The following is a 14,712-nucleotide window of genomic DNA, read 5'->3' as shown; positions in this document are numbered from 1 at the left end:
AGTCTGAAGCAGGAGAATCACTTGAACCTGGGAGGCAGAAGTTGCAGTGAGCTGAGATCAGTCCATTGCACTCCAGCCTGGGTGATAAAGCGAAGCTCCATTGCAAAAAAATAATAATAATAACAAAAATAAAATAATAAAATAAAAATAAAAAAGAAATCAGGTAACAATACAAAAGCAAGAAGTTTAAGATCTGAGAGCAACTTGTCTGTTTATACTCTTGGAGTTCTATAAGGAAAAACAGAGGTTTCTTTTCAAAAAGGAATCTGTTACCATCTCTTGTTTTTTTAAGGAATCCTAGGCTGTTAGAAACTTTAGGTCCCTCATGTAGCAGAGAATGGCAAAAGGAAAGAGGCATAAGTAAATGGAGAAAACAATTCAATTGACTTAAGAAGAAAAAAACACTTTCTCAGGAAAAAAAAGATTCTATTTATAAATATATGCATTTATAAATATATAACTATATATTTATACATTTATATATGTATATGCATATAAGTATATGTATACATTTATGTATACATATGTAAATGTATATGTGTATACAAATATAGATATAAATATATGTATATGTACACACATGCATTTATAAATTTATAATTATAAATATATAATTTATATAATTTATATAATTATATACATATAATTTATATAATTTTATATAATTTATATAATTTATAATTTATATAATTATATAATATAATTATATATAATTTAAATTATATATAATTTATAATTTATATAATTATATACATATAATTTATATAATTTTATATATACATGTATATATACATATACAATTTATATATACATATACAATTTATATATAAATTATATAATTATATAAATTATATATAAAATATATATAAAATATAAATATATAAATTATATAATTATAAATATTTATTTATAAATGCATATGTGTATATATACATATATTTGTAAATACATGTATACATGTATATATGTGTCACATATGTGTATATATATGTGTATACATCTTGGATATCAACTTTTAATTAAGCTTTTAACCATTAAGCTTTTTCTCTTTCTTTTTTTAAAATTTCAATAGTTTTGGGGATATGGGTGGTTTTTGGTTACATGGATAAGTTCTTTAGTGGCGATTTTTGAGATTTTGGTGCACCCATCACCTGAGCAGTGTACACGGTACTTAATGTATAGTCTTTTATTCCTCACCCCCCTTGCACCCTTTCTCCTGAGTCTCCAAAGTCCACTGTGTCATTCTTACGCCTTTGAATCCTCATAGTTTAGCTTCCACTTGTGAGAACATATGATGTTTGATTTTCCTTTCCTGAATGACTTCATTTAGAATAATGGCCTCCAACTCCATCCAGGTTGCTGTGAATGCCATTATTTCATTCTTTTTTTATGGCTGAGTAGTATTCCATGGTGTATGGGGGTGTGCGTGTGTGTGTGTGTGTGTGTATATATATATATATTTACACATTCTTTACAGACTCATTGCTTGATCGGCATTTGAATTGGTTTCATATTTTTGCCATTGTGAATTGTGCTGCTATAAACACGCGTGTGCAAGTGTCTTTTTTATATAGTGACTTCTTTTCCTCTGGGTAGATACTCAATAGTGGAATTGCTGGAACAAATAATAGATCTACTTTTAGTTCTTTAAGGAATCTCCATACTGTTTTCCATAGTGGTTGTACTAGTTTCCATTCTGACCAGCAGTGTGAAAATGTTCCCTTTTCACCACATCCATGACAACATCTATTATTTTTTTGATTATGGGCATTCTTGCAGGAGTAAGATGGTATTGCATTGTGGTTTTGATTTGCATTTCCCTGATAGTGATGTTGAGCATTTTTCCACATGCTTGTTGGCTATTTGTATATCTTCTTTGGGAATTGTCTAGAATCCCAGCACTTTGAGAGGCTGAAGTGTGTGGATTGCTTGAGCCTAGGAGTTTGAGTCAGACTAGGCAGCATAGTGAAACCATATCTCTACAATTGAGGCCTTGTTCCCCATAATTTGGAACTTTCCTTCAGATTTGACCAAGTCAGGTATAGTTAATCCAACCCAATGGGAAAAAGATCAAAACAACAAAAACAAGAACAAAAACAGGAACAAAAAAATAAAATAGTTAAGCAAAACAATTGCACAATTTATACAATTGTTGAGCTTTCTAATGGTAAGAAGAAATTAAGACAAGCTGTTTGTTAATCGTAAATTTTAGTCATTACGGTGCATTCCCAAGACAAACTCCAATTAAGCTACTTACCTAGGAATGGGGCTCAGGCTGAAGACTACTCTCTACCATCCTGGAAGCAAGAAAAAACTAAAACTTGTCTTCCCTGTTAGAAGTGAGCTGAAACTCCAAAGAAGAGTTGCCTGCTTTCACTCTTCATGGAAGCAAGAGAACTCACTTGCCTTGTTGGAAGTGAGTAAAACTCCAGAAAAGGAATTGTATGGCAAAATGAACCTTAGGCCTCAACCAAATTTTGGGAGATCAGGGATTCTCTGGAGGAGATGCTCCTGGACTTCAGCAAATTGTCCTATTGATTTGAACAGTAAAGATAGCTCAGGCTGGTACCAAGTACTGATATGAGATTTGTCCAAAGTCAGGGTAACTCTACTCATAGTCCCTTTGTGGTCACGAGTTTGTAAACCAAGAAGTATCTAAGCCAAGTCTCAGTGAATTTTAGAAGTTTATTTTGCCGAGATTAATTAAGAACAATGCCCAGGAAAAAGAACATGGAATGACAGGACGGTCTGTGTTCCGTGCCTTTCTCCAAAGATGATTGTGAAGGCTTAAGCGTTTAAAGGGGAAAAGCAGACTGACGGGGACAATTCATATTGTACAGTGAAAAATGCATAGTTTTTTTTTCCCATTAAAAATGGGAAAAGAGGCATGGAAAAAGCAAATGACTTACTTAAGTTTATCCAAAAAATCTGTGGTGGTGCTGAGTCTTCCCATACCTACGGAATTGTTTCTCAAAGAACCTACTGGTCTCTGCTATCTTGACAAGACCTCACTGTAGTTTTGTGAAATTTATAATGTGTTTCATTTATTTAGAACTGTGGCCTTAATAGCTGTACATTGGTAAAGTTATGGTACTCCTATGCAGAAAAACAAAAAACTTCCCAGAGCAGAATACCATCTATTCCTGTAAGAAGATTTTCCTTTGAAAGTTGATCTCTAATGTTTCTGATGCCTTAGACAATATTTTCTGAGAGTATGACAGAATTCTTCAAGTTGGACAGTGGTAAACAGCTGAACAGGGACATCCCCCCAACCCTCATGAAAACAGCCTGACTTTGAACAAGAGAAGGAAATCGCCAATGATGAGGCATTGGCATGACCAAGGCTTATCTCACAAATAATTTGGGAACTATTGTCAAGTTCTGTCTAAAGCATTTATGGAGGTTATTCAGGCTAGTGCAGACATCTTCATGATTAGGCAAATAGTTTGGTGTTTACTTTTATTCTGCCTATCTGGTGACTGATAAAGTAGTTGTGATCATAAAGCATAATGATGATGAACAGTATGCCTGGGAGTCTTCTGCCGGGGATTCCTTTAATGTATATACTGACCACGTTGAGCTCATTGGTAGTGGTACCAAAGTAATCCTCTGCCTTAAAGAAGACCAGACAGAGTACTTATAAGAGAGGTGGGTCAAATAAATAGTAAAGAAGCACTTGAAGTTCATAGGCTATTCTATTACCTTTTATTTGGAAAAGGAGTAGGAGAAGTAAATCACTGATGATGAGGCTGAGGAAGAGAAAGGTGAGAAAGAAAAAGAAAAAGATGATGAAGAAAATCCCAAGATTGAAGATGTGGCTTCAGACGAAGAGGATGATAGTGGTATGGATAAGAAAAAGAAAACCAAGGCTGGATGCAGTGGCTCATGTCTGTAACCCCGGCACTTTGGGAGGTCGAGGTAGGTGGATCACTTGAGGTCAGGAGTTCAGGACCAGCCTGACCAACATGGTGAAACCCCATCTCTACTAAAAATATGAAAATTAGCTGGACATGGTGGCCAACACCTGTCATCCCAGCTACTCGGGTGGCTGAGGCAGGAGAATCACTTGAACCTGGGAGGTGGAGGTTGTAGTGAGCCAAGATCATGCCACTGTACTCCCGCCTGGGCAACAGAGTGAGATTAAAAAAAAAAAAAAAAGCTGCAAAAAGTTAGCTAGGTTGAAAAATTTCTAATTAACATATGACAATTAAAATAATTCCTTAGGTGATGAAAGTAAGATGTGTTTTTGGTAAAGGGAAAAAAAGGTAATTTTTGTCCCAAAGTGGAATGACTGGCTGTTCCAAAACTAGAAAGAAAGAAGACTGTAGAAGGCTTGTGGAAGATTAATCTTATAAAACATATTTTCTGTGTGATCACATTGGCTAAAGTTAGAAGAGAAGTTTTCTAAGTTTTTCTAAAATTGAACATTAATTTCAAAGGTATACATTGATAGAAAACTAGAATTTGGTTCTCTCTGTTAAAACAAGATTTTTCTTGGAGTGTTGAGCTGCTGTTAATGGCAAATAATGAAAGGTTTTTCTTTACCTTTCAGATAATTGGTCTAGGGAAAAAGAATGTGTTTTATCATTGTAGTTCCCTGTGTTTTATGTTGCCTTTATTAAGCCTTTGATTACTAAGACAATTGAGTCCTCTCTATTAAAGAACTCACGTTTTTCTACAAGTAGGCATTTTTAAAAAGAAATGTGTAACTCTGTGTTTGCCTTTTTCTTTTCTTTTTGAGACAGAGTCTTGCTCTGTCACCCAGGCTGGATTGCAGTAGCATGATCATGGCTCACTAGCAGCCTCAACCTCCTGGTCTCAGGTGATCTTCTCACCTCAGCCTCCCAACTAGCTAAGACTACAGGTGTGTGCCACCATGCCTGGCAAATTTTTAATTTTTTTGTAGAGATGAGGTTTTGCCATGTTGCCCTGGGTTTTTTTGTTGTTGTGGTGGTGGTTTGTTTTTAGTGGTAAGGTCTTGCTCTATTGCCCAGGCTAGAACACAGTGGTATGATCATAGTTAAGTGTAGCCTTGAACTCCTAGGCACAAGCAATTCTTCTGCCTCCCAAGTATTTAGGACTATAGGGGTATGCCACTATGCATGGCTAATTTTTCTTTTTTTTTTTCTTTTTTTTTTAGAGACAGCATGTTGCCATATTGCTTAGGCTGGTCTTGAACTCCTGGCCTCAAAGGATTCTCCCACCTCAGCCTGCCAAGGCGCTGCGATTATAGAGTGTTATAGAGTGTTTGCCTTTTAAAGTCTTTTCATTATCACTCTGGTTAAATGAGTGCCTATTATCTCACAGTGACCTGTAATTCTATTTTTTTTTTTTTTTTTGAGATGGAGTTTTGCTCTTGTCACCCAGGCTGGAGTATTATAGCACAATCTCGGCTCACTGCAACCTCTGACTCCTGGGTTCAAGCGATTCTCCTGCCTCAGTCTCTCGAGTAGCTGGGATTACAGATGCGCACCACTCCACCCGGCTAGTTTTTCTATTTTTAGTAGAGACGGGGTTTCACCATGTTGGCCAGGCTGGTCTCAAACTCCCGACCTCAAGCGATCTGCCCTCCTCAGCCTCCCAAAGTGTTGGGATTACAGGCGTGAGCCACCATGCCCGGCCAATACTGGTTCTTTTAAAAGCACATATAAATTCACAGTATTTTAAGTGAAAGGTCTAGATTGGGAGTTTATCCTCTGACACATTATTCAATAATTAAGTTTGTCTTCTCTTTCTTCTCAGCCGGAGTCTTCTCAAGCTGACATTTACATTGCGGAATATTCAGTTATCTTTTTTCTCTGATTACTTCTTCCTTTCAGCTTCCAGTTTTTGTTGTTTTGCTTCCAACCTTTTTCTTTGTTATATTTTCACTCCAGCAAGTGCTAGGCAGATAATTAATGTTTTCGCTGCCAAGATGTACAGCAGCAGGTGCACGTGTTCGAGAACCTTCCAGTTCATGGTAGACCAACTGTAAATTCACTCCTGATCAACACAAACCCCCACCAGACAAGTACATGAGAGGCGGCTGGAAGGTCAAGTCCAAGGAGCTGGAAGGTCTGATTGCTCCTGACAGCGGAGCCTCCTGTGCCTGGCTGCACACAAACCATCCAAAATTGACATTTAAGAGGATATAAATCCAATGGTAAATGTGGACAGATAGTTTTCCTTCCTGAGTCACTAAAACTCCCATTGTTAAAAGCTTTGCACTCCATGACTTATAATGAAAGAGGTAAAATGATCCAAATTGTGAAAAAATACTGGTGTTGTGACTGTTCTAAAACTGTTAACATGGTTTATGACCAGTATTTGGCTTGTTAAACCTATAATTCCGAGAAGACACTTGATACAGATTGGCTGTGTGTCCCCACCCAAATCTCATGTTGAATTGTAATTTCCAATGTTGGGGGAGGGACTGGTGGGAGGTGATTGGATCATGGGGGTGGATTTCTACTTTACTGTTTTTGTGTTAGTGAGTGAGTTCTCACAAGATCTGGTGGTTTAAAAGTATGTAGCACTTCCTCCTTCACTCTCTCTCTCCTGCCACCATGTGAAGATGTGTTTGCTTCTCCTTCAGCCTTCCACCATGATTGTAAGTTTCCTGAGGCCTCCCCAGCTATGCTCCTGTACAGCCTGTGGAATTGTGACTCCATTAAACCTATTTTCTTCATAAATTACCCAGTCTCACGTAGTTCTTTATAGCAGTGTGAGAATGAACTAATACAACAGACAATACATCAGGTACATTTCTGCTACCTGATGAGCCATTCGAACATTTCATAGAGGGATTTCATTCAATTGCCATTTTCAGTGCATGTTTTCTGGTTGTGTAGAAGCTTTCCCATGAAGGAAAGCTGATGCCATTATAGTAACTGAAAGGTTATTAGAATGTGTATTTCTCTCATGGGGCATTCCTGGAAAAATCTCCAATGATAAAGGTACTTACTTTACTGGACAAGTTGTAAAACAGTTAAATAAGATACTAGAAATACAATGGCATTAGACAAAGCCAACTAAGTTAATTAGATTGCCTTGGTTAAAGGTATTGAATATTGATGGAATTCAGGTTCACTTCCACTGGAAAAATATAAGTTGAACCTAAGTTCCCTAAGTTTTGCTTTTTGCTCACACTCTTACCTAGGTGAGAACCTAACCAAAAGGGGGAAATTATTAAGCAAAAGTATGAGAGGTGACTGCTTGTGCTGAGGTCTTGCACTTTGCTCCAACAGATCAGACCAAACCAAAATGAAGTCACTCATGCTAAATGCCACATAACAAAATGGAAACTTTAAAGAAGCAGATAAATCCCAAAACAGATCAGTGTTTTCATCTCCCTGAAAACAAGAGATTTTAATCTGCCTGAGTCAACAGAGCAAGGAAGTACTACCTGCTTTAACCCTTCCAGAAGAGACTGAGGAGGCCTGATGTTGATGAATCAGGTTTTCCCCCTTATTGTTCTGTTTATTTGTCCCCACTTTACAAAATTCATTGTTTTGCTATTTCCCAATGGGATTTGAGACCAAATAAATCCATTATAATGGTGACAGAGCGTGAGTGACATCAGTGCCTAAACTTTTGGTCAACATCTCAAAATTGAGAAGTTGACCCAAAGGGCAGAATTATTAAATTAAGTTCAGCCTAAAACTGCCCCTGTGTATATTTTAAGTTTGTCCTAAAGGTTTCTCCATATAGAGTAAACTGCAATCTAACTTGTGTCAACCGACTGTAATCCACTCTTGTAAAAAGTAGCTGAGTCTCAGCCAATCACAGCAGTTGAGTTTCAGTCAATTATAGGCAGCCAACTGTAAAAATCAAGTTGAATTAAGGTGAACACTGAATTCTAACCAATCTAGATGTCACTGTACCTCATTTTCATTTTCTGTATATCACTTACTTTTCTATGGCTGAAAATATAAACTGCACATGTGATGGGGCAGAACATTTTGAACCATTTTGGTCCAGACTGCTGCCTGATTCTAGAATCACAAATAAAAACCCTAAGATCTATAAAACCAGATTTGTTGTAATTTTATCTTTTAACAATTCTTATGAAGTCCATAGTAGGACAGTTGTGTACTAAAATCTGATAATAGATGTGACTGTTACTGAGGCTCCTGTGTAAATTCAAGGGAAGAACAGAAGGAGCACATTGTAGGTGCTCAAAAATTTTAAAATAAATGTAATTTAGAGAAATATTGGCCATTTACAGCAATTTGGGCTTATTATATTCATAGTTTTCTGGATAATTAAAAATAACGTAGAAAGCAAAGTAGAAGCCTTCTTATCTGATTCTATATTTGGTCTTGTCACCATGAAAAACTATGCTTAGACTTGCAGATAAGTAATTTGGGTTTATTTAAAGATTAATAAACCCAAATTTTCTGCCCTCCTTTGGTGAGAATTCCAGGCAGTTGTCAGCATAAAACTTTTATACCATATATTGAGGTCAGTAATGTAAAAACAGTGTACTTTTAAGGGTCAAAAGTTTACACAAATATTCCCAGGTGTCAATGCCAGAGACCACAGGCAGACTTTTTGTATTTCAGGTCATGTGGACCGAAGTTCATTTTAGAATCAGGCCATATATACATTCCACAGAAGTTTTTATCTAAATACACATGTATATAAAAAAATGAGCATCTAAAGAAAAAAAACCCTTTAGTGTTAGTGAATCAAAAAATTCATTAAGTGGAGAATCATTCAAAAGGTAATAAGTACTTAAAATATTTTACTTTAGAATAAAATATACAAATGAGGCCGGGCGCGGTGGCTCAAGCCTGTAATCCCAGCACTTTGGGAGGCCGAGACGGGCAGATCACGAGGTCAGGAGATCGAGACCATCCTGGCTAACACGGTGAAACCCCGTCTCTATTAAGAAATACAAAAAAAACTAGCCGGGCGAGGTGGCGGGCGCCTGTAGTCCCAGCTACTTAGGAGGCTGAGGCCGGAGAATGGCGTGAACCCGGGAGGCGGAGCTTGCAGTGAGCTGAGATTCGGCCACTGCACTCCAGCCTGGGTGACAGAGTGAGACTCCGTCTCAAAAAAAAAAAAAAAAAAGAATAAAATATACAAATGAATATTTTACCAATCTTTTGATAGATAGTGAAGGCTTTTTTTTTTTTTTTTTTTTGAGATGGAGTTTTGCTCTTGTTGCCCAGGCTGGAGTGAAATGACGTGATCTTGGCTTACTGCTACTTTCACCTCCAGGGTTCAAGCGATTCTCCTGCCTCAGCCTTCCAAGTAGCTGTGATTACAGGCATGTGACACCATGCCCGGCTAATTTTGTATTTTTAATAGAGATGGGGTTTCACTATGTTGGTCAGGGTGGTCTCAAACTCCTGACCCCATGTGATGCACCTGCCTCGGCCTCCCAAAGTGCTGAGATTACAGGAGTGAGCCACCTTGCCCGGCCGGTTAAGGCTTTTATTAAAAAGTATTTTTAAGTAGTTTGCTGATGTGAGACTTTTAGGTTTAGAATTTTTTGAAGTTTTTATTACTTCTATTTTCTATATTTTATAGTTTTCTTGTCTGTGTAGTTTCAAAAGAAAGTCTTTTTCCCCAATTACCTTTCCTGAAGTCATCCCAAAGAATCCAACTTGGTTTTCTTTAACTACATTTTCTTTCTTTTCCAATGAATAATTTCTTTGCATGTTATTTAATTAGATAAATTTAAAACAAGTACAATTGACATAAATAGTTCAGGATCAAACGACTGATGCTTAGAAAATGGGCACTTCATTCAGTGGCAGCTAGGGAGTGGAAGCACATCAGAGCCTACCTGCTTGGTCCCAAGACTTCCTCTTGTTTTGTGAGTCTATGTTTCAAAGCAGGAATGAAGAGCACTTGCTAGATAATTAATTGATGGTCAGTTGAAAGAGACTCTATTTTACAAAGTTTTTGTTTGAGTTACCAGCACCATAAAAGGAACAGCATTTTATTGTGAATTATTCATATTGTCTATTAATACCAACCAAGTTTTCAGGTACTTGTCTTTCCCTTACTAAAATGTACAGATATAAATTTGCCTAGCAATAGAGTGCAATTTGTGTTTGCTAAATGATTTGGTTCAAATTATTTCATATGCAACTTAAAAATATTTATGAATTAATTTAAATGCCTATTCCATCACAAGAGGGCACTCATGCCCCATTTTTAAAGCAAGTTCTATTTCAGGCATCAATTCTGGAGGAATTAAAACTGAAATAAAATTTAGATCTATATATACATTGAATTTCAACTTCAGTAAGCTGTTTTTTGTCTGATGTAACTGGGAATTGGTGATTCAGTTTATGCAAATACAGAAATTTTTAATGCATGTAATATTAAAAAATAATTTTCACAGACAGAATACAAAAATATGCAAAATTTGCCATGCTAAACAACATTTCATTTTTGGATGAGTCATCCCAAGGTCTTCATTACTTTAAAATGAAATTACTTCATTGATTGTGGAATTATTGAAATGAGATTTCTAATAATTTATCACACAGTCAATCAACATCATTGAACATTTACTCTTTGGTGTTTCTGTTCTTTAGACAAGAGATTTTGCTGTATTTTGCCATGCATTTAAAATTGTGGTTTATAATTGTAGTTTGTATTAGTTATCTGTTGTTGGCTAACAAATTACTCCAAAATATAGTGGTTTAAAGGAATAATCATTCATTATCTTATAATTTCCGAGGGTCAGGAATCTGGGAGCAGTTTAGTAGGGTGCCTCTGGCTCAAAGTCCCTCACAGGTAGCAGTCAAGCTCTTGGCTCGGGCTGCAGTCATCTTAAGGTTTAACTGGGGCTGAAGGATTTTCTTCCAAATTTACTCACATGGCCCCCTACACAGGGCAGCCTGGCAAAACAGAAATTGGATTCCTTCAGGCCAAATAATCTAAGGAGGAGCAAGAGAGAGTATCCAAGAGGAAGGCTACGGTCTCTTTATAGGCTAATATTCAAAGTGACATCCCATTATTCTGTCATATTTTGTTAGAATGAGTCATTAAGTCTACCCATATTTAAAAGGCTGAGGGTTACACAGAGGTGTGAATGTTAGGAAATGGGAATTACTGGGAACCAACAGAGTAGCTGTTATTACGTAACTGGATAAAGAAAGCATCATGTAAAGACAGAAAAATCCCCAGGTAGATAGGATTGAGTATTAATATTTTGTCAGTAAATAAATTTGAACATGATAGTATTCAAGATTTTAACCAGAATAGGATTAACACAAATATTTGAATTTGAACTCAAGTTATTCTTTTTTTTTTTTTTTTTTTTTTTAGACGGAGTCTCGCTCTGCCGCCCAGGCTGGAGTGCAGTGGCCCGATCTCAGCTCACTGCAAGCTCCGCCTCCCGGGTTTATGCCATTCTCCTGCCTCAGCCTCCTGTGTAGCTGGGACTACAGGCGCCCGCCACCTCGCCCGGCTAGTTTTTTGTATTTTTTTAGTAGAGACAGGGTTTCACCGTGTTAGCCAGGATGGTCTCGATCTCCTGACCTCGTGATCCGCCCGTCTCGGCCTCCCAAAGTGCTGGGATTACAGGCTTGAGCCACCGCGCCCGGCCAAGTTATTCTTTATTTTCTTCTTAAATCATATTTGCCTGGCAAAAATAAATAAGCAAAGAAACAAATAGGTAGAATTAGTAGCAAAAATTGTTAAGATGCAAAAGAATATGGAATTCAAAATGTTAAATTTGGGATTGACAATATGGAGAGGACTAGGTGGTGCTAGAACTGCTTTTTGAGTCCATGTTCTGTAGCCAGGGCCAGCCCTAGGTTATGGTATGATATATAATGTGCAAAAATTGGTGACCAGTGCAAAGGTTTCCTTGTGTTCCTGAAAGGAAACCCATATACCAAGAACTTCCTTGGTTTCTTAAAGAATGGGTAAGGCAGTTGGTGGTTTTATTACTTTACTAGGACCTTTATTCTTCTTCTCAGGTTCTCCTTCCAGGGAATCCAGTTGTCACTTGTTCACCTTTACGGTAAAAAGAATGGATGGATTTTGCTAGTTTTGTAGTGCCCTGATACCTGGTCATTTGAGTATTAATTTCATGTTAACTTTGCAACTTTCCCAAGTATAGACTAAAATATGTTGCTTAGCTATTCTATTTTACTATTTAAGTGTTTATTTAAAAATGTTCATTTTATTTATTTTTAAAATAGATTATACATTGCCATAAGACAAAATTCAAGAGTTTTCAAAAGGTGGATTTTAAAAGTTTCCCTCTCCTACCTCTCATCCCCTCAGCTTCCTCCCTATTTACCCATGTGTAGGATATCCTTTCTTAATTATTAGTTACTTTCTTTTTCTCATGCAAACAATGGTATTTTTTTTTTTTTTTTTTTTTTTTGAGACGGAGTCTCGCTGTGTCGCCCAGGCTGGAGTGCAGTGGCCGGATCTCAGCTCACTGCAAGCTCCGCCTCCCGGGTTTACGCCATTCTCCTGCCTCAGCCTCCTGAGTAGCTGGGACTACAGGTGCCGGCCACCTCACCCGGCTAGATTTTTGTATTTTTTAGTAGAGATGGGGTTTAGGCAGGATGGTCTCCATCTCCTGACCTTGTGGCAAACAATGGTATTTTATATACAATCTTCTGCTCTTGTTAGTTAATGTATCGTGGCATTCTTGCCTTATCAGCACATAAAGTGCTTCTTCATTCTTATTTAATGGATGCATACTATTTCATTGTAAAGATGTACCATACTTTTGTTCTGCTCTTTGTCAATAGACTTTAGGTTTCCAATGATTTGCTTTTCATTACTACAATAAACTTGTTCATGAATTGTATTTTTATTTTTAAAATTTTAATTGTTATTAATCTTTGATAATTCAAGAGGCACTTTTAAGGATTTTATAGTGTCTAAGGGTCATTATAGTATCAATTATCAGTGTATAATATCAATATATAGAAGACATAATGATTAAGGCTGAATTTTCAGTGACCTTAATATACACCTTAAATTTTACCCCTTTCCTTGCTGTTTATTAGAAACATTTTCAGTCATATAAAAAAGTTGAAATAATAGTGTAATACATACCCATATACCTATCACTAGATTCAAAATTTATTAATAACTTGCCATATTTTCCTTTAATTTCTAATCCACAGAAAATCTCCACATATCAGTTTGTTTACATGTGTTTTATCACACTTTTCCACAAAAAATAGAGAGTAAAATACATAGGGAGGTAAAATTTTGGCTATTTGAAGTTTCTATTCTGAAAAAAAAAAAAGAGCTTTATTATACTTATTCTCAGCAAAAAGATTTACTAAAGTATCCAAGCCTTATAATGTTCTCAGCTAACTAGTATTTGGCACTATACAATGTTTAAATGATAAGGGCTCCAGAAACTTAATGTAATGGCCTTAGGGACAAAGCAACTCCTAGATGTCCCAAAGAGTCTGTATTTTTTCAACTTTTCTTTTCTTTCTTTCATATTAATTTCATGTAACATTTATTATGCACTTAGCCCATACGAGATATTTTTCTAATTAACAGGTACACATTAACTCATTTAATCCTTACAACAAATCTAAGAGATATTATTATTATTATTTATCCCCCTTTTACAGATGAAAAAGTGGAAGCTCACATACAGGACACAAAATGATAGGAAACTAGTGTCTTGGCAAGGGAATCCACTTCTTTATCTACTCCTAAATCCTTAACAATAATCTAGATTCAGAATGGGCACCGTTGTTACTGATACTTGTTGAAGTGGGTTAGAAATCAAAAGAAATGTAACAAGATGTGTTATCTGAGGTGCAAACAGATTCTGGTGGATGGAGTTAGGGGATCCTCCTCTGTAGCCCTAAACCATTTACATAAACTGATTCACATAGGGGCTGAGTTACCATTTAATAATGATTTTTTGGGGAACTCCACCATTTAATAATGGTTCATACATAAATTTGGGTAAATCAAGGGAGAGGATCACAGTGGAAATCAGATTGTAGAGACCATGACCAAGAAGCCAAGACAGAATTCATTAGAAGAGAGGATGATGTCTGCTAGGGTGGGCAATGCTTAGTGATAGTGCCCACATCTTGAAGAGGTTCCAGTAACATTGTAGACAGAGGTCAAACCTTGATTTGTATATCCCAGGAGAAGGTGGCCATGTTACTAATTGCTGACACATTGGGATTCAAGCAAGCTTATTGTGGTATACTTTGAGTATAATATAGAATGAGTGGTCTCTACGTGTTGCAAAAACATCAATGCCATCTCTTGTGAGCAGTGTTTTTCTGGTTACACTCGCAATAAAATGATTACCCAGTATGGGAGGAGAGTTCTGTGTTAGAGTGAGCCTCTGATGGAGTGTTGAGGCTTGAGGCTGTGAGCTCTAGGTCTGGATATTTGTAGTGGCTAGTAATAAATTAGGACTGACCCATGGGCCAGTGAAAGCATGACAGGCCAGGTCTCACTAACACAGGCCTCCATTACCGATGTCCCAGCACTGAGTAACTAGGTTAAACATTGAAAGCTGATCGAGCCAGTGCCCTCATACAAAGGCTGGAATGTAACAAAAAGCCACCAGGAGTTTTGCCTAGGCCTTTCCTGGGCCTTAAAGTGTGACAAAATTACAAAGGATTTCTTAACAGGACCCATTTAGGATTAAACAAGTTTCATTGGGGGTCTGAAGAAACTCCCCAGGCCTCCACAAACAAGTTTATTGGAAGTCTGAAGGAACTCCCCAAACCTCTGTGATTTGGCAGGAGACAA

At 36.9% G+C, this 14,712-nt stretch overlaps 2 pseudogenes; one reads left to right on the top strand and one right to left on the bottom strand.

Annotated features, from left to right (window-relative positions):
- Positions 1 to 5,867, top strand: part of LOC102119733 (heat shock protein 83-like) — a 53,082-nt pseudogene extending 47,215 nt beyond the window's left edge.
- LOC102142846 (small integral membrane protein 11 pseudogene) lies at positions 5,782 to 5,958 on the bottom strand (annotated as a pseudogene).
- Positions 5,959 to 14,712: the final 8,754 nt, after the last annotated feature.

The sequence above is a fragment of the Macaca fascicularis genome, chromosome 4, assembly GCF_037993035.2.
Source record: "Macaca fascicularis isolate 582-1 chromosome 4, T2T-MFA8v1.1".
Lineage (NCBI taxonomy): Eukaryota > Metazoa > Chordata > Mammalia > Primates > Cercopithecidae > Macaca > Macaca fascicularis.
This window is presented reverse-complemented; position numbering and strand designations above follow the sequence as displayed.